Source organism: Sorex fumeus, unplaced genomic scaffold, assembly GCF_029834395.1.
Source record: "Sorex fumeus unplaced genomic scaffold, SorFum_2.1 ptg000063l, whole genome shotgun sequence".
NCBI classification, from domain to species: Eukaryota; Metazoa; Chordata; class Mammalia; order Eulipotyphla; family Soricidae; genus Sorex; species Sorex fumeus.
Genome location: NW_026606120.1, coordinates 58,245,519 through 58,270,304, shown reverse-complemented (window position 1 = coordinate 58,270,304; position 24,786 = coordinate 58,245,519). Strand labels below are relative to the sequence as shown.

Genomic DNA, 24,786 nt, shown 5'->3' with positions numbered 1-24,786 from the left:
TGACTAGTTCAGTCCCTGTCACCACATGGTCCAAGCATTGCTGGGTGCATCTGCCAGGGTGGCTCAGGTGATTGCTGGCACTGCAGTGCCTGAGCAACACTGTACTCTGGCCCTTGCGTAGAACCTCCACCTGAGAATTGCTGGGAGGGGCCTCTTGAGCACTGCTTGAGGTCCTCCCTTCCCCCCAGTGAAGCAAAACCAGAATTGGCTGAATTAGTTCTTAACTCTCCAACTGTAATAATATACAGTAGAAAAATTTCTCTTATTGACCCATTTTCTTGGTGGTGTGTATGTGTGGAAGGAGGGCCAGGCTGTGGTTCTTAGAAGAGACCATGTAGTGCTGGGGATCAAACCAGATTTATGCATGCAAAACATGCACTCTAGCCCAATGAAGTGTCTCTCTAGTCCTAATTCCTTTCTTTAAGTAAAATTTGGCATTTAACGTTGTACTAGACTGGTTATGAATTATAATAGCATATCACAAGGTTATGTTGTGTATTTAGATTTTAGAATGTCTTTGCTCATTCACTCAGCAATTTTTTTACTGAGTACTGGCAAGTGACTATATACTGGAAAAACAACAACAAAAAAGATGATAGTGAATGTCACCTTCTCTCTAGGACCCTGATTGCTCATCTCTTCTGAAATATACATCTCAAAGGTATACATAGCCATGGAGGTAGGAACGAAGTATTAGAACTTCTTTAATTTCCCAGCACTTAAAAGTTGTGTTTACTTGGGGCCAGCGAGATCATACAGGGACGAAGATGTGTGCTTTGCATGCAGGCAGACGTTGGTTTGGTCCCAGGCACCACATAATTCCCTTGAGTTACAACAAGGTGCTTCAGTACTGTGGTTCCTGGAACTGCAGAGCCCCCTGCATCCTCAGTCTTTCTCGTTGAATCATTCACTTGGCTGGCCCAGAATTGCAGAAGGGGCCCCTGAACCGCCTAAGAAATGTTTGTGGGTACACTCCCCAGCCTCCTCAAATAAAAGTTGTGTATTCTAGTGGAATAATTAAGCATGTAGTAGAGTCCTTCTTTTTTTTGAGCCTTTACATTTTGCTTTTTGATCAACTTTAAAAATGAACTACCCAATCAAGATTTTACTGATAGATTTTGATAGTCAGTTTTCACAGTTGGACCTTTTTGGGATGAACTCTTGTTGGGATGGATTTCAAATACTCTATTCTTGAAGTACTTATTTGCCTTCATCTGAATTTGTGAATTTTACCAGTGAATGCTCTTGCACTGTTGTGGAATTGTGAATTTTGGTTAAGCCTTTTGCTGGTGGACCCAGATGTTATGTGTAAGAGAGAAAGGGGGACAGTTTAGCATTTTGTGTTTATATGTGTCACCTAAGTAGTCACAAAGGTGCTTTTGTTCATAAACTCCAGTTTGATACTCCCTGTGGAGTGTCAGTGATAAGAGGTGATAAATATACCAGTGAACCTTGGATTTTGGGGAAACTTGTAGAATAAGGTGACATCTGTTGATGGTTAAATGCTTCCCCATTTACTAAACTGAATAGTAGTTTGTTTCCTTCTTGTTCATTGTTTCTCTTTGTGCTTGGGTTAGTGAGACTTCACACTAACAGCCTTTAGCACTGCCTTGCAGAAAGATATGTAAGTAAATGAGAGTGCGCAAAATAATCAACCCAACCCAGAGCCAGATATTTTCTCAAGAGGAAGCAAAGAGTTTTGTCCCTGGATTATCTGATAGCGCACAGGACAAGTTAGGAAAGTGATTATTTCTGCTAGGACTGAGAAAAATCTATTTTGAATACACTACAAGTTAATGCTGAGGGTTTTATGTTAAATAGCTGCAAAGAGTGAAAGGATTTTATTTATAAATTAATAGGTAGTAGTTTGATTGTGATTCTGAAAAAACTTAAAGCTGGGATAGTAAATTCTTTTTACAACATATCCAGGAAGCGTGACTGCTCCCTTCAGTTTGTTTCTGCTGGATCTTCTGGGCTTCATGATATTTGTGGGGCTTTTGTTTTTATATGTTTTATGTATACCTGGTGATGTTAGGGGTTACTTCTGGTATGGTGTTTGTGGGGGGGTCACTCTGGCAGTGTTTCTGGGGATGGTACTTGGGGCTCCCACATATAAAGTAGTCACTCTATAGTTTAGCTATTTCCCTGGTCCATGATTCATGTGTTTAAATTGAGCACTTCATCTCTTTCTACATTCTAATTAGAAGTACTTCTGTTCCTCTAATTTACAGGAAAGAGCTCCTGTTAATAATTACACAAAAGTCTGATAAAACTAGTTTTTTGGTGTTCATTATTGTATCCAGACACATGGGGTAAATGATGAAGGTTTACCTTCAGAGGTGGAGGCCTTCCTTTAGCAACCTTCATTATTGAGGATTTAATATTTATTAACATAAGGACCGATAGCACAGCGGTAGGGCGTTCGCCTTACAAGCGGCCAACATGGCCGACCCGAGTTCATTCCTCCGCCCCTCTCGGAGAGCCCAGCAAGCTACTGAGAGTATTCGATATGCCAAACACAGTAACAACAAAGTCTCTAATGGAGACGTTACTGGGCCCGCTCGAGCAAATCGACGATCAACGGGAGGGCCTTTACCTTACCTTAACATAAGGACCAGAGTGATTGTACAGCGGCATCGGGGAATGGTGCTTGCCTTGCGTGCAGCTGACCTAGGTTTGATCCCAAGCACACAGCATATGGTCCCTTGAGTCTTGCCAGTAGTGATCCCTGACAGATCCAGGAGTAAGCCCTGCACACTACCAGTGTGGCCTAATACATGAAAATTCCATGAGACTTTCTTTAAAGTCTTCAAATTCATCACTATCTTATGAGTAAAGTTGAGGGAAATTGATTTTTTTTTTAAAAACAGTTATGAGATTAAGTGTCCCTGGCTGCAACAGGTGTCAATCAGACAGGTATAGCTAATTAAGAAACAACTTTCCTTTAAGCAGGGAAAATGACAACACAACACTTAGAGCTTATATTGTATTCTAATTCCTGTTTGGAAATTGTTATTTTAAAACTTGCTATAACATAGTTTTTGTAGTACTTGATCCTGGACGTATTAACATATTAAAAACAAATAAGGAAATGAGATTTTACAGAGAAATTTTTCCATCTTCTCTTTACCTCTGTAGATTGTTTTAACATTGTATCCCTTGTGGATAAAACCTTTGAAGGTTTGCTCTTGGTGGTTTTTTTTTTTTTTTGCATTTTGGGTCACACCCAGCGATGCACAGGGGTTACCCCTGGCTTTGCACTCAGGAATTTCTCCTGGCAGTGCTTGGGGGACCATATGGGATGCTGGGAATCGAACCCAGGTCGGCTGCGTGCAAGGCAAACGCTCTACCCGCTGTACTCTCCAGCTCGGTTTGCTGTGGTTTATTACCTTTCCCTGACCTAGGAGAGAATAGTGAGATTCCTTGATCAGAAGGACCCATCTATCAAGGTCGGTAACCCCCAACCTTTCTCATGATAATAAATGATCCCTATTCCAATCTAGTTGGTAAGGTCAGAAATCTAAAGACAGATTCAGTTCATCCTTTTCTTTTACCCTATTTGGCTCTGTTACCTGGTCCTTTTTTTTTTTTTTTTGGTGGGGAGAAGCGAAATGGGGGGCACACGCATTGATGTTGGAGGTGGGGAATTTTTGTGGTGACAGGTACTGAACACACACCTCTTCCACATCCAGCGCCCCCCTTCGCAAAGCAAGTGCTCTAGTGCTTTGAGCTATCTCCCCAGCCCTAGTCCAGTTAATTGAATATTCAGTCCTGTGCGTTTACTTCTGATTATTTTCACTGCCATAGCTCTAGTCCCAGCTGCCATCATCTCTTACTCAGATACTGTCCTAGTTTCACATGCAGCCAGTGTAATCTTAAAATTCAAATCAGATCCTATGATTTTTCTCTGAATCTAACTTCTCATTAGCCTGGATAGGCTCTTTACAAAATTTCACATCTGTTTCTATTTTGGGGGGTTGGGATGAGGGTTTGGACCACACCCAATGATGCTCAAGGCTTATTCATGGCACTGTGCTCAGTGATCACTCCTGGTGGGTCGGGGGACCATATATGGTGCTGGGATAGAACCTGACTTGGCCTTGTGCAAGGCAAGCTCCCTACTGACTGTGTTACTGCTCTGGTCCTTCACATCTGTTTTATTTGTTATAACTAAAAGTTCCAGCTCTGTGAGGCCGTGTCATGCTTTATGCAGTGATCTTCTCTCACAAAGTTGTGGAGTTTTTTTCACTTTGTTTTGTTTTTGGACTATGCCTGGTGGTGCTCAGGGATTACTCCTGATTTTGTGCTTAGGGATCATTCCTAGCAGTACTGGGCACCTTATGTGATGCCAGGGATGGAACCATGGAGGGCGGCAAGGCAAACACCACAACCTGTCTATTTCTCTGCCATTATGTTCTGTTCAACTTAATATATAAAAAATTATATAATTTAGGGACTGGAGTGATAGCACAGCAGGTAGGGTGTTTGCCTTGCACGTGACCAACCTGGGTTCAATTCCCAGCATCCCATATGGTCCCCTGAGCTCCTCAAGGAGTTGTTCATTGATTTGCTCGAGCAGGCCCAGTAATGTCTCCATTGTGAGACTTGTTATTATGTTTGGCATATTAAGATATTCTCGGTAGCTTGCCAGGCTCTCTGAGGGGGTGGAGGAATCGAACTCAGGTTAGCCAGGCTGGTTGCATGCAAGGCAAACGCCCTACCACTGTGCTATCGCTCCAGTCCTTATATATACACACACACACATACATATATGTATATATACACACACACACACACACACACACACACATATATACACACACACACACACACACATACATCACTAGTGGCGTTCAGGGGCTATAGCTGGTAGTTTTCAAGTTCTACTCCTGACTCTGGGATCACTCCTGGGCATCAAATTATGGTGCCAGGGACTGAACTGGTCAAATACATATATGGGAATTCTTTAAACCTTGTATTCTCTCTGGTCCCATATGTTGGTGTTGTGTGTGTTGTGTGTTTTTTGGGCTTGGGGGATCTATCCCAGGGATTCATACATACGAAGCTTCCTCTTTATCATTGGGCCACATCCCTTGGTCTATTACACTGTTTTGAATAGTTTATATATAGCTCCTATCATAATATGTAATTACGGTTATTGTCAGTCATGATGCTGAATCTCCAGTGCCAAGATAGATGCAGTGCCTGGTGTATTTTAAGTGTTCAGTAAATATTGAATAGCTGGGTGGATGTATAAATGATGGAGAGATTGGAGAATTTACATAATGTTTGTAATGTGAGATGATGAAAGGAGCTGTCAGAAAGTGAGTAAATTAAGCAGTGTGTCCATCTTAAAATCTGTTTTTTTCTTTCTCTTTCTCTTTTTTTTTTTTTTTTTTTGTGGTGCTGGAGCCTCACATGCAATATGCAATGCAGGTGCTCTGCCACTGAGCTACATCCCTGGCTCGCCCTCAAAATTTAATTTCCTTTTATCAATTATGAAAGAATATGTGCTGATGACTTTTTTGGTGGTGATAGGTGGGCCACACCCAGCTGTGCTCAGCTTACTCCTGACTTTGTGCTCAAGAGTTTGGCTTTGTGCAAAGGGCTCACCTCTGACAATTCTCGGGGAGCATGTATAGTGCCCAGGATCAAACCAGAATTGGCCACTGATAAGGCACGCCACTTAACCCCTGTACTACCTCGTTGGCATTGTGCTGAAGATTTTTAATGATAAGCATGTAAGAACCCTAACTACAGTATGTAATTTTGTCTGCTTAGTTTAAATATTTAGAGTTGAAAACTTTATTTCCTTTTGTTTTGGGCCACACCCAGTGGAGCTCAGGGTTACTATAGATAACTGCTGGTAGGCTCAGGGAACCATATGGGGTGCTCAGAAGAGAACCCAGATCAGCCACATGCAAGGCAAATGCCGTACCCACTATACTATCTCTCTGGCCGTCGACTTAATGTCTTATAATGTTCTGACTGTTCACTGACTATTCAACTAGTATGGCAATATTTTGTTCATCAGTGCTTGAGAATAAGGGTCTGGAGAGAGACTAGTACAGTGAATAGGGCACTTGCCTCGTATGCATGCAGTGAACCTGGGTTTGATCCCTGGCTCTCTATCTAATCCCCTGAGCACCACCAGAAGTGATTCCTGACCACAGAGTCAGAAGTAAGCCCAGAGCACAGCCAGATGTGGTCCCAAAATTAAACCAACCCAAAACAGAACAAAACAAAATCTTTGAAAATGTATTTTGGTAATATATAGCATTTAGTAACTTTTATTCTGAAGTGACTTATATTTTAATAATGATATTCAAGTATTTTTATTCATAATGACAGATGTCATCTTACTCTCATATGTGAAGTTTAGAGTTGGAAACTTGCTTAAAGTGTTTTACAGTACTTTAAAAACTGAGACCAAAAAAATCACATCTATATATAGAGCAATGTCATTGGTTCAAAATAATCCATTTAATGAAATAAAATTAAATAATTAAGATTTTTCCTGTGCTGGGGATCCAACCCAGAGAACACTTGAAAGGTTAAATGTTCTACCATTGAGCTATATCCCTGGCCTCATTGTTTTATGACAGTAATGTATGCACATGAGTTAGAATCAAATGGTTCTCAGGGTTTGTATGAAACCAACAAAACTGTTGTATTTCTTCCTTTGCCTGTTTTCCTCTGTCCCTTGGCTAATACTTTTTTGTGTGTGTGGGAGTGGAGTTTAGGCCACTCAGGGAAGGCTGGAGTCATAGTACAGTGGGTAGGGTACTTGCCTTCCATGCAGCAAACACGGGTTCAGTTCCTGGCACCCCGTATGGTTTCCTAAGTTCTACCAGGGGTGATCCCTAATAAAGGAACCAGGAGTAAGCCTTGAACAAGCAGAGTGTGGCTGAAAAACAAAAACAAAAACACTCTTTGGTCCCCCCCACTCAATATTCCTGGCTGTGTACTCAGGGGGCCTTATGTGATGCCAGAAATCAAAGGAGGGTCGGCTGCTTGCAAGGCAAGCACTTTACTTGATCTCTCTAACTCATTGGCTAATACTTTTAACACTTTCACGGTCACGGTCCTCCCGTTATTCATCGATTTGCTCGAGTGGGCCCAGTAACATCTCTATCGTGAGACTTGTTGTTACTGTGTTTAGCATATTGAATACTTCCCGGGTAGCTTGCCAGGCTTTGCCGTGCAGGCGAGATACTCTTGATAGCTTGCCGGGCTCTCCGAGAGGGGTGGAGGAATCGAACTCGGGTCGGCCATATTGGGTGCTTGCAAGGCAAACGCCTTAGTTTATTAATTTGGTCTTTATCCTTATATTCAGAATAATGTTTGTTTTTGTGGTGTTAGAGATTTAACTCAGGACCTCAGACATGTGAGGAATGTAGTCTGTCACTGAACTTCATGTCCAACTCCCAAATATTGTTTTCTGTTGCATTTCTTCCACCATCCCCCGTCCCGCCACCAAGTACCAGTTTTATCTCTCTGACTCCTTCCATCTCTGCTGTTTGTCCTTGTATAACTTTCATCTTGATATCCTCCGTTACTTTTTTTGTTTTACAATGCAGGGGTATTGCTATTTATTCAGCCATCGATTAAGATAATTGAATTTCTTCCTTTACTATTATTCTGTAGAGTCCTGCTGTAATGTCTCTCAAGCCCACTGTTTTTTTTTTCTTTCTTGTGTTATGGTTCCATTTTGGTGGAGCTCATTCTGAGGTTCTTACACTGGGGTGCATAGGACAGGCCAGAAGTACTGGACCAAGAGTTAAAACTTTTTTTTTTCTTTTTGGGTCACACCCTCCAATGCACAGGGGTTGCTCCTGGTTTTGGACTTAGGAATTACTCCTGGTGGTGCTCAGGGGACCACATGGGATGCTGGGAATCGAACCCAGGTCGGCCGCATGCAAGACAAATGCCCTATCCACTGTACTATTGCTCCAGCCCCAGATTAAGACATTTTTGCCTTGCATGTGACTGACCCTGGTTCCATCCCTGACGCCATATATGGTTCAATGGGCACTACTAGGAGCGACCCCCTGAGCATGGAGCTAAGAGTACTTCTGAGCACTGCCAGAGTAGACCCTACCATGTCCCCCTCCCAAAAAAAGATACATAGGAAGTAAATTTTTGAGTTGGTGTTTTCTAATGTTAATATAATTCTTATATTTCTGCTTTTTTACTTCTGCTGTTTTCAAGAAGTTCTATGTTTTTAAGAAATACTTAGTCTCCCTTTTTTTGCTTTTTTGCTTTTTTGGGTCACACCCGGCAATGCTCAGGGGTTACTCCTGGCTCATGCACTCAGGAATTGCTCCTGGTGGTGCTCGAGGGACCATATGGGATGCTGGGAATCGAACCTGTGTCAGCCATGTTGGCTGCATGCAAGGCAAACGCCCTACCCGCTGTGCTATCGCTCCAGTCCCTTAGTCTCCCATTTTTTGTTTTTTTTTTGTTTGTTTGATAGTACTGGGAATTGAACCCAGGACCTCATTATGCAGTCATTTGATCATATGATCTAATGCTAAATTCTGTGGGTCTTTATTTAAGCCTCAGGATAGTTTTATTGCCAAGCATCAGTTGGATAGGAGTATGACATTGCCTTTGAGTGTTTTTCTTGATCATGGACTGCCTGTAAAACTCCATGAAAGTGGGTCTTTATCCTTTTACAGCTCTATCTCTAGAATTTGCACAATGCCTGCCAAATATTAGCTGTTCAGTATTTGTTGAATGAATAAATTATATATCAAAGTACTTTTTTCCCCTAAAGAACAGATTGAGAGTTTAGAGAGGTAGTGCGGCAGATTGGGAGCTTGCTTTGTTATTAATCTGAGTTATGTCCCCTAGCCCCCCCAGTAGTGATTCCTGAGTGTAAAGCCAGTAAAAAACCCTGAACACTGCCAGGTGTGGTCCCAAATTAAAAAAAACAAAAACAGATTTAAGGAAAGTTGGTTCTGGTTACATGTTCATATGTGCCAGTCCTAAGACTTAAAACTCTTATTTTAATGTCTGCATATTCAAAATGCATCTTTTGCTTAAAAAAATCATCAGTTGTATTTGACCTGTCATTGTATTATTTTTGTCAACTCCATTTTAAAGTTGTTTTGGGGTTAATATCTATTGAGATTTTATTTTTTTTTGTATATGTTTTTATTTTTATTTATTTTTATTTTTTTTCTTTTTTTATTTCTATTGAGATTTTAATTACAGTCCTTTACTTATTAATGCAGACACTTAAGCAGTATTTATAATATAAAATTTCTTAACATAAGGCCAATATTCCCTTTTACTCTCTCTCTCTCTCTCTTTTTTTTTTTTTTTGCCTTATTTTGGTCACACCCAGTGATGCTCAGGGGTTACTCCTGGCTCTGCACTCAGGAATTACTCCTGGCGTTGCTTGGGGGACCATATGGGATGCCAGGGATCGAACACAGGTCGGCCTCATTCAAGGCAAATGCCCTACCCGCTGTACTATCACCTCAGCCCCAATATTCCTTTTCTTAGTATAAAACACACCTTTTAGAACTTATATGGACTATTCAGATTCTCCCCGTATATTTTCTTTAACTCTCTCCATTCTTACTAAATTTTTCATTTGTAGGATTTATGTATTTTATGTAAATCTTAAATTATTTTTTTTGTTTTTGTTTTTAAGCTATGCCTGGCTGTGGTCAGGTCTTACTCCTGGCTTTGTGCTCAGGAATCCTCTTAGGGACTCTGGGGACCATTTGGAATGCTGGGAATTGAATCTGGGTTGTCCGCATGCAAGGCAAATGCCCTATCCACTGTACTGTTGCTCTGGCTCCTTGTATCAATTACAATTTACTTTAATCAGTTTACTACTGATTTATAATTTTGTGGAATTCCAGGAGATTGGTGTCACCACCTCCACAATAATTAAAAAAAAAAAGAAAAGAAAGAAAAAAAAGATCTATCCCAATCTGAGCTAAAAAGAAACATACTAAAGAAACAGCAAGTGGGCATAGTCATTAAAACTGAAGATTTTGTCTATAGAATTGAACTTTTTGGAGGGTGGGTGGGAGGGATCCTTGGGACACTGGTGGAGGGAAGTGGACTCTCTGGTGACAGGTATGGTATTGGAATGATGTATTCATGACAAGTACAATTAACAGTATTGTAAATCCCAATACCTTAGTAAAAATGGTTGAAAAGAATAAAGTTTGTTTTGAAACGTTTTGGTGAGCACCTTTAGTAGGGAGCTGTTGTGTATTTTTAAAAGTCATTGAGTAATACATTCAGTTTAGAGCTTCTTTAGTTTATGCAGAAAGACTCTCCAAATGAAATATTTTGATATGGAGTTTTTTAGACCAAAGTCAGAGATGCTAACTTGAGAGCACCTCTTTACTGCTGACTAAGGAAGGACAAAAAAAAAAAAATGCTTATTCTTCATTGCTTAGAGGTGTAGTAAGGAGTAATTATCTAATGGTGGAAGCATTTTATATTGTAAAAGTTGAAGTTGGTGGAAGATTGCCAAATAAGTATAGTTTTAAGATCATTTAAAAATTTTATTGAAAAACATTGACTTAATATATAACAAACATTTAAATAAGGAAAAATAGAACATCAACTGAATGAACATTTGGCAGTAAATTGCATAGAAATATGTTGTATTATGCCAGTACAGCGGGGTAGGACTCTTGTGCTGTACACAGCTGACCTGGGTACGACCCCCAGCACCTTTTATTGTCCCCTGAATTCCACTAGAGTCAGGAATAAGCCCTGAGTATCATCAGTGTGGCCAAAAGACCGAAAGGAAAATAGTTGTATTTTGGTGGGTGATGTATATGTTTTCAAAATTAAATTCCAATAGTGTTCAAAGCTAATTCAACTTTTCTGTGGATTTGCTTATTTATGGCATGTCTTTGTGATTCATAGGTCCAAGCCAGAAGTTGACACTCTCTTTTCTGTAGTCATCTTTAAGTAGTCAGTATCCCTTCTATTTAAGGGATCTAAGTGTCAGTGCTCTCTTTTGTTTCTTCTCTGCCTTCCAGGTCATTTCCTTCATTTTTCCCCTGCGCTATTAGTTTCCTACCCCAGCAGTTGGTTCTTTTTTTTTTTTCGTTGGCTTTTTGGGTTATACCCGTTGATGCTCAGGGGTTCGCTATATTGCTCTGGCCTGTCCAATTAGTTTATTATGTTTGGACCAGTGTGATCCTTCTGAAACACATTCGATCATTTTACTTAGGAATCCTTCAGTGGAAGGTACTCACACACTGTGGTACACACTGGTCAAGTCTCTGGAGGGTGGGAGACCCACATAGTTTTATGAAGTACCTGCCTGACACTTGTAACTTAGAAAATGTTGCTCTCTAGTCCTTGAATTGCCCTCCTCACCAACCCCCCCACCCCCCAGTATATAGTAAAGTGCACAAATCTGACAGTGTAGTTTGATGAAATTTTAGGTATGAATCTGAATAACCACCACACGATATAAAGCTGTAGTGTTTTCTGTACCCCAGTCAGGTGTGTCTCTGTCCTCATACTGTTGGTTCTTCCCTTCAGAGGTAACCGCTGTTCTGACTTCTATTTTCGAATCTCTGAGAGCATCATATAATATTTACTTACTGTGTGTGCATGATTTTACTGTTTTGGGTCTTCTAAGTAGTGCTCAAGAGACGAGAGGGCCACTTCTCACCAAACTTAGCCAAATGGGCTGGCAGTTAAGTGCTGTGACCCCAGGATTCAGTGCTGCCCAGGCTTTGTTGTGCTTAGGGATCTCTCAGGGTATACCCAGCCATGCTCATGTGGCTTCTTGTGTCTGGGATTGATGGGTTAGGTGTGTATTTTGTATACCTGTATCTTCCCATTCCTTTGTTGACTCATATTGAAAAACCAAGAGCCTGGAGCAATAGCATAGTAGGTACAATGCTTGCCTTGCACACAGTTGATCCACTTTGATCCCTGGCATCCCATTCCCTGAGGCTGCTAGGAGTAAGCCCTTTGCACTGCTGTATGTGGCTCAAAAATAAACCAAAAAACAAAATAAAGGCCCTAACAAAACTCCACAAAATCAAAACTGAGAGGTAAGTTATTAAAAAATTATTTTATTATTTTTAGTCATTTTTTGGAGTCACTCAGCAATGATCAGGGGTTACTCCTGGCTCTGCACTCAGGAATTACTCCTGATGGTGCTTGGGGAACCATATGGAATATGCTGTGAATCAAACGCGGGTGGCCATGTGCAAGGCAAATGCCCTACCCTCTGTACTATTGCTCCGGCCCCTAAAATTTTAAAAATTATTTTTTCTTGGCGGTTTGGGCCACATGCAGCAGTGCTCAGGACTTACTCCAGGCTCCGCTCTGGAGTCACTTGTGGGGATACCATACTTAAGGGACCATGTGCTTCTGGGATTTGGACTTGTGTCAGCTACATGCAAGGCAAGTGCTTTAACCCCATTATCCTCTTTCCAGCCTGAAATATGAACTTAAAGACCAAAGTTTAAGTATTTTCTCTAAGAAGCAAATTTCTGAAAATATCCCTAGTATCTTAAAATTGGGGCCATTGACTTGAGCTGGGAAATATTTTGGGTGTTAACTTGAGTTTGATCTTTGGCACCACATGGCCCCTATAGAACACTGGGTAGAGGAATGATACTGGGTCCTCCTAGTACTTCTGGGTATGGTTCCTAAAGAAAAATCATCAGGATAAAATGTTGACTAGAGGAGACAATTTAGTGCCTTATGAGTAAAGGAAAAAATCAGCAGATTAAAACTATTAATCATCTGGTAAGTAGTATTTTTTGGGTGGGGATATATCCAGGCTTCATGTAAGGGGAACTGTGTAGTACTAGGGATTGAGCCCAGGTTTCCTGTATGCACAGCTTGTTCTGTAGCACTGACAAAGAGTAACTTACACTATGATAAATTATTTATTTTTGTTTCGGAAGTATATGTAAATTTACAGAAGTTCTAGGAATAGAAACACTTAAGATTTGGATTAAAAAGAATGCCTCCTGGCTTTAAGTGAAAATGCTTTGAGTCCATAAAGCACTCAGAAAATATGAAGGAAAAAAGGACAACCTTATGTGTCAGGACTAGATTTCTATCTTAGATTTAGCACATTTGGTAAAATTTGAGAGCCTTCATTTTATAGGGCTGGAGCGATAGCACAGTGGATACTGACCCCAGTTCCATTCTTCCGTTCCTCTCAGAGAGCCTGGCAAGCTTCCAAGAATATCCCGCCCGCACGGCAGAGCCTGGCAAGCTCCCCATGCCATATTTGATATGCTAAAAACAGTAACAACAAGTCTCACAGTGGAGACATTACTGGTGCCCGCTCAAGCAAATTGATGAACAACAGGAGGACAGTGCTATTATGATGCAGGGGCTCAAACCCTAGGCCTCACACGTGTGAAATATTCACTCTACCATCGGCTTACACCCACTGCGTTGAACCTTAGTTTGATTGGTTCTGAGACACATTTCTTAGAAACAGTGAATACTTAGTGGTGTGAGTAGGAGACATGGAAAAGTTATGTCAAAATTCCATGCAACTTTTAGAAACAATATATTTATATAATTTACATGCTTCCACTTTTTCCTCCTTTCGTGCTAGGCATCAATTCCAGGGCTTCACACATGCAAGACTGCAAGACAGGTGCTCTGCTGCGGGCCTTTTTAGAGATCTTAACCTCTTCTCCATAGTAGGCATTATGTAGGCTAATTGGCTTGTTTTTCTCAGTTCATATTCCTCTGGATGACTTTTCTTTGCCTTCATTTACTCTAATTTATGTTCAAAGTGTTAGAAAGGAAAGATAAGGTGGGATTAAAGAATTAACTTAATTTGATTATACCCATCTTTCTAGATTTTGCCCAATTCTTTCCTTCTCTGAAACATTTCCAGACTATTCAACACTTTCCTCCTTGGACTTTCTGTGTCTCTTAATATTGTATCCTTGGTATTTGAATATTTTTATATACACATGACCTTGTTTTATGTATATTAATTTTATTTCCCTCCTAAGAGGGCTTTTTTTTGGGGGGGGTGGGGTGTTGGGAGCAAGGTGCCTTACCCACTGTGCTATCTCTCTGGCCCCAATGTTGTTTTCAGCATAGATAGGGCCTTAGCATGTGTTTGGTGATAAAGGGAACCTGATTTTTATAGTCATTAGCATTTTTATAAAGACAGTGATGTATTGCTATTTAACATTAGTAGTCTTCTCTTCCTCCACCCTTCTCAGATAGCCCGGCAAGCTACTGAGAGTATCCCGCCCGCACGGTGAAAGCCTGGCAAGCTCCCCGTGACATATTCGATATGCCAAAAACAATAACAAGTCTCATAATGAAGACGTTACTGGTGCCTATTCGAGCATATCAATGAACAATGGGAGGACAGTGCTACAGTGCTACAGTCTTCTCTTAGTTTTATTTATTGCAGTGACTTTTCATAACTTCATATGTTATAACTGATATATTGTTGCTTTGTGCAGTTAAAATATTCCAAGGAACAAATAAAATTCCTTCATCTTTTTGAAGTTACTGCTTTTCATAAAATAAAAAAATGATAGTGAAAGTATACTTTATGTTCTGATTACTGTTTTTTGGGAAAGAGGAATTATTCTATCTTTTCAAATTGGTTTAGAAGTTAAAGATTTATTCAAAAGATAAAATATTTTGATTTTTGACCATATCCAGCTATGCTCAGGGCTTACTCCTGCTCTGTGCTGAGGGGACCCGGCTGTATGTGGTTCTGGGGATGGAACTTGGGTTTAGTGTGAGCAAGGGAAGTGCCTTACCAGCTGTACTACATATCTGCCCCATACTGGTGTAAATTAGTATTTATTCACTTTATTCTTGCTGTCATTTTGAGCTTAGAATTTACGTCTCAGCTCTGATTGGCATTTTAGACTCTTGTTGTAATTTCTTGTAAATTGCCACTATGAAAGTTGATGAAATAAAGGGAATCATAATTCTGGCCTACCTATAAAATGTATTCAAATTTACTACTTCTTTTGGTGGTTGTTTTGTTTTCTGGGGCACACCTTGTGGTGCTCAGGGCTTACTCTTGGCTCTGCACTCAGGGATCACTCCTGTTAATGCTTGGGGGACTATATGGGGTGGTAGGGACCAAACCCACGTTGTTGTGTGCAAGGTAAGCATCGGGCCTGCTGTATTATCACTCCAGCTCCTCAACACTTTAGAAAGACAAATGGGGCCATGGATAGACCTCAATGGTAAAGAGCTTTCCTTGCATATGTGAAGCTCTGGTTTCTGTCCCAGTACTGCAAAAAAAATGACAAAAAAAAAAGGCCAAAAGAGGAACATGAAAAATAGTGTTAACCAAAATATAATTTTTTTGGGTGGGTCACACCCGTCAATGCACAGTGGTTATTCTTGGCTCATGCACTCAGGAATTACTCCTGGTAGTGCTTGGGGGACCATATGGGATGTTGGGAATCGAACCTGGGTTGGCTGTGTGCAAGGCAAACGCCCTACCCGCTGTGGTATTGCTCCTACCTCCAAAGATGTCATTTAGTATGTGTTGCCCTTATACTTCCTGAGTATGTATGTATTTGGTCCTAAAATGTAATTTTGGTATTGTGCTTTGTAATTTATAGTGCTTAATGGTCACTTAAATGCTCAATAGTATGTATTTAGTACACTGTAATTTAAAATATCAAAATTTGTTCTTTATAAAATACCTTACAAGAGTAGTATCAGGGACCAGAGAAATAGTTCAGTGGGCTGAGTTTATGCTTTGCATTATTAATTTCAAGTTTGCCTTTTTGTATAGTTTAAATACATGGAACAGGCATTTATATCCGTTGTGGTGAATTGTCATATTTTTATTGAAGCTTGGATTAACCTCCTACATTTTATCTTTTGCGATTTCAGTGTAGTGAAAGTATATCTGAGTTAATTTCCTTTAAAAGCTTCTTCCCCATTGCCCCCCCCCCCCCCCCACCCCTGTTTCCCAGTGTTACTTTTTCTGGGAGATCTTCATTCTTACTGCCACAACCACTTTCCCTTTTTACTTTTCATTAGCCACCTTTGAATATATATCTAGTAACAGTATAGGCCAGTGATGTGACTCACTGGTAGAACATGGACCAGGGATATGACTCACAGGTAGAACATGTGAGAGGCCCTGGGTTTGATCCCTGACAGCGCACACACACACACACACACACACACACACGTAGCACTATCAATATTTCTATGTTCAGCTTTTTCTTCTAAATCTCTGTTTATGTTTGGTTAGAATTTAGCATTGTCACCTTTTATTTTTCTACTGCATTCCAGCCCATGCATGCCCCCTTACCCCTGCTCCAGGTCATAATCCAGGTCTTAAAGCAGGCAAGGTATGTGCTTTGCCACTGAGTTGCATTCCCTGGCCTACTGCTTTTTCTTTTGGATGGCCACTTTCCTCCTTAAATTATTCATTTTCATAAAATATCACATGGATTTATCACACTAGTACTACACTTCTGCTGTGTGTGAACTGAATTATAGGTATGTAATGACTAGTTGCAGAAAAATTCATTTGGTTATTGATAATGATGTGAATCATTCAGTTACATAGGGATTTATGACCTGAAGAGCTAGTAGCAAAGCTTATACTTTTAAGTAGCCAAGCTATTTACAGTTACTCTAATATGATGGGGCTGGAGCGATAGCACAGTGGGTAGGGCATTTGCCTTGCATGCAGCCAACATGGCTAAACAGAGTTCAATTCCTCTGCCCCTCTCAGAGAGCCTGGCAAACTACCGAGAGTGTCTTGCCCACACAGCAAAGCCTGGCAAGCTACCTGTGACGTATTCGATATGCCAAACACAGTAACAAGTCTCACAATGTTACTGGGCCCACTCGAGCAAATCGATGAACAATGGGAGAACAGTGACAGTGATAATATGATAATATGACTAAATTTGAACTACGTTTTATTTTTCTTTGATTTTTTTAAAAGTGAATCACCATTAGATACAGTTACAAAGCTTTCATGTTTGAGTTTCAGTCATACAATGATGGAAGACCCTTCCCTCCACCAGTGTACATTTTCCACCACCGGTGTCCCCAGTAAATTTGAGCTGATTTTTTTTTTATTTATTTAGTCAAACTATATTAACTGAAATTAATATTGTAACCATGCAATGCAGGGCTGACTTTAGGTTTCTCTTAGTTTCTCTTAATTGTTAGTGAAAGACATTTGGTGAAGACTTGATTTCTTTTTGGAAGGTGGTGGGGGGAACTGGGCAACACCCCCAGTTCAGAATTGTTCCGAGGACCCATGTGATGCTGGGAAGCATCTTAACTCCTGTAGAGTTACCTGTCCTCTCTTTTTCTTACACTTAAAAATTTGAACCTGGGTCAGCTGCATGCCATGCAAGCACCCTATCTGCTGTGCTATCTCTGATCTCTTTTAGTTAAAAAATTAAGTGATTTATGTTGTTTTCATAATAGCATACGTGTTTTAATAATAGCATACATGTTTTAATAATAGCATACATGAAAAATTTGTACCTTGTTTTTATTTTCTGAGATGTCTTTTTATTAATGTTATACATCCATGTAGTTTCAAATGTTAACTGATTTATATAAGATATATTCAGTAAGAAGCAATTATCTTTCTTATTTTCTCCTTTCCTGAAGAGACTTCTTTATAATCGTCAGTGGATATTTGGTATTTTGATTTTCATTTTGAGTTATTGTCTATTGAGTTCTCATTTCTGACATGAGTATTTAGCTTTCTTCCCCCTTCTTCTCCCTTAGTCACTTCCCTTTTTCATCTCCCTGTTACTTCATCCTCTGCTGTAGTACTATAGTAATTTTGGTCAGAAAAACATTAAGTGTTAGTGATTGGGGACCATATGCAGTGCCAAGGATTGAACCTGGGTCAGCATAGGTAGCAAAAGCTATCTTCTGACTATGTACATCTGATTCACAGCTGATTTATTTGAGTTTATTTAGTAAGCAATGATTATTTTTAGTTAGCAAGCCCAATTTTTGTTTTCCCTATAGTTAATAATTATTTTCATTTTATCTGTGTTGGTTTACTATATCCCAAAGTTTTCCTCTTGAAACTATCAATTTCTGTAATATTTTCATGAGAGTCTTGCTGTTGACTTTAAACCAGACTAGATACTCTCTAAATACTCTCTATAGCTAAGATCTTGGGAACTTCCTACCCATTGTCTTGGGGATTCTTCTGTGACCGACTTTTTAATTATCTCTATCCCTTATCTTTTGCTTTTTAGATTTCTCCTCTTTATTTTTTTATGAATATTTTTTCCAGATACTTCTTGAGGGTTTATGAGATATTATTTGAGGTTTCTAAGCCTGAAAATATCTTAAATGCATTCTCATATTTAACTGAAGTTTGAGTTAGACTTTAAATTAGATATATTTTTTTCTTAAGAATTAAGAAAATGTAAACTGCATTTTTAGCCAGACTTCTTATTTGATATTGAGAGCTCTATTGCCATTCTAATTGTTCTATTAACTTTTTTTTTAAACTTTAAACACCGTGTTTTATAAAGTTATTTATGATACAGTTGTTACAGGCATTCAGTGTTCCAGCACCAATCCCATTATCAGACTGACCTTCCCATCACCATTGTCCAATTTTCCCAGCCAGCCCCCAAGGCTACCCCCTTAGTGGGAACAAAATAATTTGTTTTATATTGCTTGTTACTACTAAATGGCTAATGGAACTATCAAAAAATACTTCAGTAAAATAAAATTTGTGAAAATTTCTATGTCCCACAATGAGGTCATTAAATCCTTGTCTGAGAGTTTACTCAGGTGTTGTTGCTAGTTCTGTTATTTTGTTGTTGAGTTTAGTTGACGTCTGTGTTACTTTCTCATCTAATTTGGTGTGCTCTTACTGGATGTCAATACTGTGGAATTTGGAGGTGTTGCTCCAGAAACTCCAGGATCTGTAGAACTTGGCTTACATGAGGGTGGCTCTGGGATGTGGGTGTGACTACCAGGGCTTCCAGAATTACGGAGGTGGAGTATGGGGAGGCTTCTGGTCCTCACTACAAAGAAGAGCCCAGAGTTCTCAACCTGAAAACCTGTGTGCCTGGAATTTTTGTCAGTTTGGTGTCTGCAGAGGTTGGTTGTGAAGCAGCAGAGTTAGGCTGCTAGCATGGTGGCAGCTGTGGCTGTGGGTGCAGCTGCTAGGGCTTTGGCAGGGCGGGCACTTGGACATCCCCACTCCCAAGGGTGCCCCAGAATTCTCATCTGGGAGACCATTGTACCCATGAATTTTAGCAGCTTTCTCTTCTGAGTCATGAACTTGTAGAGTTGGACCAATGGATGAGTTTACATGGCGAGACTGTGACAGCCATTCTAATTCCTGAACTGTGTTTGTTTTTAGTGCTTGAAAACTTAGGGGATCTTTGTCCATATTGTCCTGAACTTCACAGTGATGTCCTTTTTTTGCCAATCCAAATAGTCTTCATTAGGCGCCAGGGATATAACTCAGGTTATACTTTGAATGTAGTAAGGCCCAGGGTCACATCCTTGTTGTGTAGTCCTGTACACATACTTGGCTTGTTCTTTAATTTTAAAGGCCGAAGCCCTTCAGTTCTGAATAATTTTACTTAATTATCCATATCTGATACCCTTTCTTATATATTTTTTCTTCTGAAACTCTTATAAGTCTTCACTTACCATTATTGGTAAGTTCTTAGAAACTAGTACTTTGAAAGGCCCTCCCGTTGATCATCGATTTGCTCGAGCGGGCCCAGTAACGTCTCCATTGGAGACTGTTGTTACTGTGTTTGGCATATCGAATACGTCACGGGAAGCTTGCCAGGCTCTGCTGTGCGGGCGAGATACTCTCGGTAGCTTGCTGGGCTCTCTGAGAGGGGCGGAGGAATCGAACTTGGGTTGGCCATGTTGGCTGCGTGCAAGGCAAACGCCTACCGCTGTGCTATCGCTCCAGCCCAAAATGTAAAGGCCCTCCCGTTGTTCATCGATTTGCTCGAGTGGGCCCAGTAACGTCTCCATTGGAGACTTTGTTGTTACTGTGTTTGGCATTAGAAACTACTACTGTGTTTGGCATTAGAAACTACTATAAGTGAAATGATATACAGTAAGTCAATTTTCCAATATACTAATTGATATAAACAAGAGAGTCAACTTCCTCTTGTTTATATTTCTGGTCACAAAAAAATCACCAAACCGGGGCTGGAGTGATAGCACAGTGGGTAGGGCGTTTGCCTTGCATATGGCCAACCCAGGTTCTATTCCCAGCATCCTATATGGTCCCCTGAGCACCATCAGGAGTAATTCCTGAGTGCAGAACCAGGAGTAATCCCTGTGCATCGTTGGGTGTGACCCAAAAAGCAAAAAAAAAAAAAAAAAAAAAAAAAAAATCACCAAACTTCTGACTAAAGACATATAGCATTTGGGGTTAAACAATAATTGATAATCTTCTCATTGACTTTTCAGTCCTAAATTGTGATGTTGTGGCATTTCAGAGTGTAAGGTGGGAACCCACCATACATGATGCCTTTCCATCTCAAGGTGCACTCACCCACATACACTCACACTGGAATAATGTAGACAAATCAGTTAACTGAACACATACATCTTTGAAATATAGGAAGAAGCTGGTGTATGGGAGGAAAACTCCGACATGGATAGAATGTGTAGGCTTTACATCGTGACCCAAACTGGGAGCCTATTTTGTTTTTCCCATCAGTGTTATATACTTGTTATTTAAGGATCAGCTAGCATATTTGGATTTTGGACCTTGTGAATTATTTTGTTATCTTTATTTTTTCCTCTATCCTTGTCTTTCTACTTTTTTTGGGTAGAGTTTTTGTTTTTGTATTTGGGCCACATCTGACAATGCTCAGCATCTACTCCCAGTGGTTCATAGTTATTACTGATGGTGATTGGGACCACAAGGGATTGAACCCAGGACTCCCTGTGCAAAACATGCGCTCCTGTCCTTTGAGCTGTCTTCCTGGTTTCCTGTAGATTTCTTTAATATTACCTCCCAGTGTTTCAGCTGAATTTGATCTTTCTGTTCTCATTTTTATACACACATGTATACTTACACATTGGTATGGAGGATTGAACCAAGGGTGCCATACATTCAAGCCTATATCCCAAGCCCATTTAATTTTATTATTATTTTAGGGTTGTTTGCTTTGCAGCACAGTGCTATGCAGAGATCACTCCTGGCACTGCTTATGTAACCATACGTAGTGCTGAGGATCCAACCCAGGTGGGCAGCGTGCAAAGCAAGTGCTTCACCTATGGTATTATCTCTCCTGCCCCTCTCAGTTTTGATTTATAAGAGCTCTTAATTTTTTTCCCTTTGTTTTGTGTTTTCCCTTTAAAAAAAATTGTGTTTTTGGGTCACACTTGGTGGTACTTGGGAGCTAATCCTGACTCTCTGTGCTCAGGAGATACCTCTGGCAGTCCTTGGGGAACATGTGATGCTGGGGATGGGGTGCATGCAAGGTAAGTGCATAAATTAGAGGTGGGCTGCATGCAAGGCAGGTATTGAGTTTAAAATTTGCGTTGGTCAAATGTGCCAAATGTTATTTTGTATCATTTCTGAAATTTCATGTTTTAAGCCAACATAAGGCATACTACCCTGAATGCGCCCGATCTTGTCTGATCTCTTGAAAAATTTTAATAAATAATAATTCTAATTAAAATAATTCTAATTTATAATTAATATTTTTTGCATTCAACTTAAAATATTTAACTGATTTAGAAGTGTGGTTAAAAAGTTTGGCTTCTTGGGGCTGGAGCAATAGCACAGCGGATAGGGCGTTTGCCTTGCACGTGGCCGACCCGGGTTCGGTTCCCAGCATCCCATATGGTCCCCTGAGCACCGCCAGGGGTAATTCCTGAGTGCAGAGCCAGGAGTAACACCTGTGCATTGCCGGGTGTGACCCAAAAAGCAAAATAAAAAAAAAAAGTTAGGTTTCTTGCGAGATTAGTACCAGGAATTTTACTCCATGGCTTGGAGGCCAACCACACATGCTAGAGGAAAAGGGAGCTCAGATAGAGAAGGGAACACCAAATAAAGGTGTTGGGAGGATCCTCCCAGGATGGGAGAAGCATGCTGAAAGTAGACTGTAGACCAAACATGATTGTCACCCATTGCCTCTTTTGCAAACCACAACACCCAATAAGTGAGAGAGAACAAAAGGGAATGCCCTGCCACAGAGGCAGGGTGGGATGAGGGGGGTGGAGGGGTGGGAGGGATACTGGGATCCGTGGTGGTGGGAAATGGGCACTGGTGGAGGGATGGGTATTTGATCATTGTATAATTGAAACCCAAGCACAAAAATGTGTAAGTCTGCAACTGTACCTCATGATGTCTCACTATTAAAAAATAAAAAAAAAAGTTAGGCTTCTTGGGCTGGAGAGATAGTATAGCAGGTAGGATGCTTGCTTTGCACATGGTCACCCAGGTTCAGTATTCAGCATACCATATGGTCCCCTTAGCACTGCCTGGAGTAATTCTTGAGTGCAAAGCCAGGAGTAACCCCTGAGCATTGCTGGGTATGGCCCAAAAGCAAACAAAGAAGTTAGGCTTCAGGAACCAGAGAGTTGTACAGCAGGTAGGGCGTTGACCTTCCATATGGCTAACCTGGCTTTGATCCATGACACCACCCAAGTCTCCTGAGCCCACCAAGAGTTATTCATGAGTGCAGAGCCAGAAATAATCCCAGAGCACCAATGGGTTTCCTCCCTCTCCCCCAAAGAAGCAAACAAATAAGTTAGCCTCCAAATGTGCTTTTTGTTTTTGTTTTTAGCTGCTAAGTAGCAAATCCAGTATGAACCAGGGAATGGGGCTATAGAGAGATAGCTTAATGGGCTAAGGATAAGGAGATGCAGTCTTAATCAATCCCAGGACTGAGTGATCCCAGAATACAGATTTGAGGTATGGTTTAAAAAGAAAATTAGGTGTGTGTGTGGGGGGGGAGTATATGTCTAATGATTCTTATTTACACCTCCCATTCTGTTTAGTTTTTCATGGAACTTTGCATCAGAAACCTGTGTATTTTCTCAGAAAAACTGTATTGCATCATGTGAAATCTAGACTTCCCTATTTTATATTTGTTCTGCTTTGGTTATTTGGGAAGTGTTTGTACAACTTTTGCTTTTATGTAATAGAACTTTAGAATGTTGCCATCTTGAGATTGTTTATCAAACTATGTGTGGTTAGTTACGGTGAAGTTGCTGACAAGTCTGGAGGCTTACAACGTGAAATAAGAAAAATAAATTCCTATACTTAAGTTATTGATGCCCAGATTCAGTTTTTGGCTTTAATTGTGTTTGTATCTACATATGTATGCATGTATGTAACATTGGTTTACAAGATGGTATATTCTAGAAATGCAGTTTCACACTTTACAAATGCATTTGACTATGTTAAAACCTATTACACAGGGCCAAAGAAATTGCACAGCAGTTAGGGCTCTTGCCTTTCACACAACTGACATGGGTTCCATCCCTGGCACCCCGTATGGTCCCCTGAGTCCTCGCAGGAGTAAGGACTGAGCACAGAGCACAGAGCCAGGAGAAAACTTTGAGCAAAGCTAAGTGTGGCCTAAGCCTTCCCCACACCATACAAATAAACCCGACCAGAAAACTTGAGTTAAGAATCTTATCTCCTTTAATTTGGGGGTGGGAGAGATAGTACAATGGTTAAGGCATTTGTCTTGAATCTGCCAACCCAGAGTCAATGTCCCGGCATCCCATATGGTCTTTTGAGTGCCACCAGGAGTGATTACTGAGTGTAGAGCCAGGACTAACCCCTGAGCACCTCCAGGTATGGCCCCCAAACAAAAAACAAAGAACTTTATCTCCTTTAATAATAGAATACTATTTCTATTTTTGGGAGAAAAGCATCACCACAGTTTTCAACAATAGAATATTTTTGGAATTACAGAAGTCAAGAATTAATAGCGGGCTCATGAAATTTAACTGTATTTATTTTCCCAAAAGTACAATGAAACAGTTTTATATATCAGATTACTAGAACTATTATTAAAAATAAGATTTTTTTCATGTAATTTTGAAGCTGAAGTTTGATTTAAGACCAAACAGGTATTGGTAGATTTGTTAAAGCATTTTCATATACACTTATCTGTGAAATTATCTTTATATTAATAAAATTTTATGCAAACTTTCATTTGTAAAAATTCCTTTTCTGGATGAATCCTTTTAGTAATAACATTTTCCCCAAAGACTTTGTAACTACTGCCATGAAATCACAACGTAGAGTAATGAAAACAGTAAAAAAATTTTTTGTACATAACTAGGACAAGAATTCCTTGAGGAAGTAGTGAGTGAATGATTACCGGGAAGGTAATTCTTTAGTTACAGATTAATTGCCTTGAAAGTTAAATTCAGCTTTAAAATAGTCATTTTTAGAGCAATAAACGTTTTGATGCTAGACTCTTTGAATAATTGGAACTTGGTTGTTAAGGAACTCTGAACTTTTCCCCTTTTTTTCCCCTTGGGTGTTGGGTTTCCCAAGAAGTGCTCAGAAAGCCCCACAGCCCCTCTTTGCTATTCTTGGCTAACCAGACCTGAAGTTCAATGCAAGGGCCCAAGGATGTGCTGCTTGCTATTTGGACCCTGCAATGCCAGGAATTATATGACACGTGTGTGTGTGTATGTGTGTGTGTGTGTGTGTGTGTGTGTGTGTATGTGTGTGTAGGGTGGGGAATGAGGGGTGGGAGGCATCTTCCAGGGGGCTACAACAAGCAGTGTTTAGAAAACCAGGTGGTGGCAGGGATGGGTGAGCTGCATGCAAGGATACACTTTAATTAA

General features: G+C 40.3%; 1 protein-coding gene and 1 non-coding gene across 3 annotated transcripts in view; one reads left to right on the top strand and one right to left on the bottom strand.

The window, feature by feature from the left end:
- USP32 (ubiquitin specific peptidase 32) overlaps positions 1-24,786 on the top strand; it is a 192,907-nt gene that overhangs the window by 3,905 nt on the left and 164,216 nt on the right. The window lies entirely within an intron of this gene.
- Positions 2,869-3,004, bottom strand: LOC130036301 (small nucleolar RNA SNORA63). Its single transcript, XR_008794346.1, has one exon. It is a non-coding gene; the product is annotated as a small nucleolar RNA SNORA63 (small nucleolar RNA).